This window comes from Otolemur garnettii, unplaced genomic scaffold, assembly GCF_000181295.1.
Source record: "Otolemur garnettii isolate 467f Iridium unplaced genomic scaffold, OtoGar3 scaffold00110, whole genome shotgun sequence".
NCBI lineage: Eukaryota > Metazoa > Chordata > Mammalia > Primates > Galagidae > Otolemur > Otolemur garnettii.
The window spans coordinates 4,253,231-4,257,966 of record NW_003852505.1 but is presented as its reverse complement, the minus strand read 5'-3'; positions in this window follow the sequence as shown (position 1 = coordinate 4,257,966).

Sequence of the window (4,736 nt, the reverse complement as noted above, 5' to 3'; positions counted from 1 at the left end):
AAAATTGAATACACATTCTTCTTATCAGCCCATGAATCATCCTCTAAAATTGGTCGTGTCTTAGGATACAAGTCTAACCACAACAAATTTTTAAAATTAGAAATTATTCTTGTATGTTCTCAATCATACAAGTTGAGAATAAAAGTTGAACTCAACACAACAGAAATCTTCATACTCAAATAAAGGTATGGAAACTAAATAACCTTATGCTGAATTATAGCTGGGTTAAAGATGACATTAAGAAGGAAATTATTAGATTTTGGAGAAAAATAGTAATTAAGTCACAAACTACCAAAACCTTTGGGGTACTGCAAAGGTAGTGCTAAGAGGGAACTTTATAATATCAGATGTCTTCATCAAGAAATAAGAGAGCAAGTAAGCAGCCTAATGGGCTATCTCAAGCAGGTGGAAAAGGAAGAACGATCCAACCCCAAACCTAGCAGAAGAAAAAAATAATCAAAATTAGAGTAGAATTAAATGAAATTGAAAACAAAAGAATTATTCAGAAGATCAATGAAACAAAAAAGTGGTTGTTTGGAAACATGAACAAAATTGATAAAGCCTTGGCCAGACTAACCAGAAATAGAAAAGTAAGATTTCTAATAAATTCAATCAGAAACAATAAAAGGGAAATAACAATAGACACTACAGAAATACAAAAGATCCCCAATGATAACTACAAAAATCTTTATTCCCAGAAATATAAAATGTAGGAAATAGACCAATACCTGGAAGCACATTACCTTCTTAAACTCAACCAGAACAAATTAGAAATCTTAAATAGACCTATATCAAGCACTGAAATAGCATCAACTATACAAAATCACCTATAGAGGATTAAACATCATACTTACTACAACAGTCACCAATATCATAACTCATCTGAGGAATTACTGAGAACTAGACATTCTCCTGGCAAGCCTGGAAATCTCTTGTGACTTGGAAGGTAAGCCACCAAACCTCAGTAATCCTGGAGGAGCAAAGTTCATGGCTGTAGTAGTAAGGCTATTGTTAAATATTAAGCATTTTATGACGGTTACTTAAAGGATTAGTGGAGAAAAATTGCATTTAGTATTTTAGAGATCATTTCCTTACCACCCTTGAAGATCATTTCCTTGAGTACATACTTTCTTGACACGTATGAGATCATTTCCCCAAGCATGCAGCCCCTGCATGTCTTTGCTTAGTAATCTTTCCACCTATTATGTATCTTCTCAATAAAAGGACTCTGTGAGAAGTGCTCAGTGCTATCCTGCACCTATGGGTACCCTCACCTCTTCAGCGTGTACTGTCAATCCATGTGTTGCGTGATCATTTATGCAGTTGTGACAATCACCCCAAAAAGAAAAGCCCTAGACCAGACTCTACCAAACCTTCAAAGAGGAATTACTACCTATATTGTGTAATCTATTTCAAAACATAGAGAAGGAAGGAATCCTCCCCAGCATGTTCTACAAAGCAAATATCACCCTGAATCCCAAACTAGGAAAGGACTCAACAAAAAAAGAAAATGGTAGACCAATATCTTTAATTAATATCTATGCAAAAATACTCAATAAGTTCTTATGAAGTGAAATACAGTGATACATTAAAAAAATCATACACCATGATAAACTGGGCTTTAACCCAGGGGTGCAAGTCTGGTTCAACATACATAAATCCATAAATATAATTCACCACACAAATAAAATCAAAAACAAAGACCATATGATTCTCTCAATTGATGCAGAAAATGCTTTTGATAATATCCAGCATCCTTTCATGATAAGAACACTTAAGAAAATAGGCTTAGGTGGGACATTTCTTAAAATGATAGAGGCCATCTACATCAATTCTCATAAGTCTAATAATCATTTTGAATGGAATAAAACTGAAAGCATTTCCATTAAGATCAGGAACTAGACAAGGATGCCCACTGTCACCAGTGCTAGTCAACATTCTGCTGGAAGTCCTACCCATTGCAATCAGGCAAGAGAAGCAAGGGTATTCAGATAAGGACAGAGGAAGTCAAATTATCACTCTGTGCAGATGACATGATCTTATACCTGGAAAACCCCAGGGACTCACCAACAAAGCTCTTAGAAGTGGTCAAGGAATATACAAGTGTCTCAAGATACAAAGATATAAAATCAATATCCAGAAATCAGTAGCCTTCATATATGCCAATAACAATCAAGCTGAGAATAAAATCAAAGACTCTATTCCTTTTTCAGTAGTGCCAAATAAGATGAAATACCTGGAAATATATATAACAAAGGACATAATTAAAACTATGAAACCTTGAGAAAAGAAATAACAGAATACATTAACAAATGGATGAAAATACCATGCTCGTGGCTGGGAAGAATCAACATTGTTCAAATGTCCATACTACATAAAGCAATCTATAGATTTAGTGCAATCCCCATCAAGCACCACTGTCATGCTTTAAAGAACTTGAAAAAATAGCACTTCATTTCGTACAGAATGAGAAAAAACCCAAATAGCCAATACAATTCTGAGAAATAAAAACAAATCTTGAGGTATCACGTTATCAGATTTCAGGTTATATTACAAGTCTACGGTGATCAAACAGGTACTGGCATAAAAATAGAGACATAGATCTATGGAATAGAATGAAGAGTCTAGAGATGAATCCAGACACATATCATTATTTGATTGTTGATAAGCCTAACAAAATCATGCCCTGGGGGGGGGGAAGAATTCCTCTTTAATAAACAGTTCCTGGAAAACTGGTTAGCCACATGTTGGAGACTGAAACTGGACCCACACCTCTCACTATTGATATAAATTGATTCTTACTGGATAAAGATTTAAATTTAAGACATAAACAATAAAAATTCTAGAAGAGAGTGTGAGGGAAACACTTGAAAATATTGGCCTGAGAAAATATTTTATGAGGAAGATTCCCCTGACAATTACAGGAACACCAAAAATAAATAACTGTTATTTGATGAGGCTAAAAAGCTTCTGCACAATTAATGGAACCACAATCAAAGCAAACAGACAGCCTTTAGAAAGGGAGAAAATATTTGCATGTTATGAATCTGACAAAGGCCTTATAAATATAATCTACAGAGAACTCAAATTAATCAACAAGAAAAGAGCAAACAACCCCATTTCTTTTTTTTTTATTAAATAATTGCTGTGTACATTAATGCAGTCATGGGGTACAGTGTACTGGTTTTATATACAATTTGAAATATTTTCATCAAACTGGTTAACATAGCCTTCATGGCATTTTCTTAGTTATTGTGTTAAGACATTTATATTCTACATTTTGAAAGATTCACATGTACCCTTGTAAGATGAACTATAGGTGTGGTCCCACCAATCGCCCTCCTTCCACCCATCCTCCCCCCTCTCCTCCCCTCCCTCTCTCCTTTCCCCATATTCTTGGGCTATAATTGGGTTATAAATTAATTTCAAAGTAGATCTGAGTACATTGGATACTTTTTCTTCCATTATTGAGATACTTTGCTAAGAAGAATATGTTCAGCTCCATCCATGTAAACCATGGAATATTATGTAGCATTAAAGAAAGATGCAAACAACCCCATTTCTAAATGGGCAAGAGACTTGAACAGAAACTTCTCCAAAGATGACAGAGAAATGGCCAAGAATCACATGAAAAATGCTCATTGTCTTTATTTATCAGAGAAATGGAAATCAAAACCACTGCAAGGTATCACCTAACTCTAGTAAGATTAGCCAAGATTACAAAGTCCAAAAACTGCAGATGGAGATGCTGGCATGGATGTGGAAAGGAGGCAACACTTCTTGTGGAAAGAAGCATGAAGAATTCTCAAAGAACTAAAAGTTAGCCTTCCATTTGATCCCATGATCCGATTACTAGGTATCTGCCCAGAAGAACAAAAATCATTTTACTACAAAGACATTTGCACCAGAATGTTTATTGCAGCTCAATTCATAATTGCCAAGTCATGAATGCAACCCAAATGCCCATCAACCATGAATGGAGTAACAAACTGTGGTATATGTATACCATGGAATGCTATTCAATCATAAGAAAAGATAGAGACTTCACATCTTGTATATTTGCCTGGATGGAATTAGAACATATTCTTCTTAGTAAAGTATTCCAAGAATGAAAAACAAAATATCCAATGCACTCAATACTAATATGAAGCCAATATATGAACAATTACACACCCACACAAATGATAAAACACAAATTTAGTCTAGCAAGGGGGAGGGCTTTAGAGGGATGGGGAACGGGGGAGGGCCATTTGGGGGGGAGGGAGGGCAATTGGCGGTATCTCACCTAATGTGCACAATGCAAGTGTGTCCAGCACGCCCCCTGGGTGAAGGATTCTACTACAACTTGAACTTTACCTTGGAAGTGAGAACAATGTAACCCAAAAATGTGTACCTTCATATTAATTTGAAAAATGAATAAAAATAAATAAAGATTAAAAATACTTATAATTTATTCCTCCTGTATAACTAAAACATTGTATCCTTTGATCAACATTTCCCCATTTACCCCCACTCCCCAGCCTCTGGTAGCCACCATTTTGCTCTGTGCTTCACTGAGTTTGATTATTTTACATTTGCCTGGCTTCTTTCATTTTAGCATAGTATCTTTTTTTTTATCAAATAATAACTAGGTACATTAATGCAATTCTGGGGTACAGTGTGGTGTTTTCATATACAATTTGAAATATTTTCATCAAACTGGTTAACATAGCCTTCATGTCATTTTCTTAGTTATT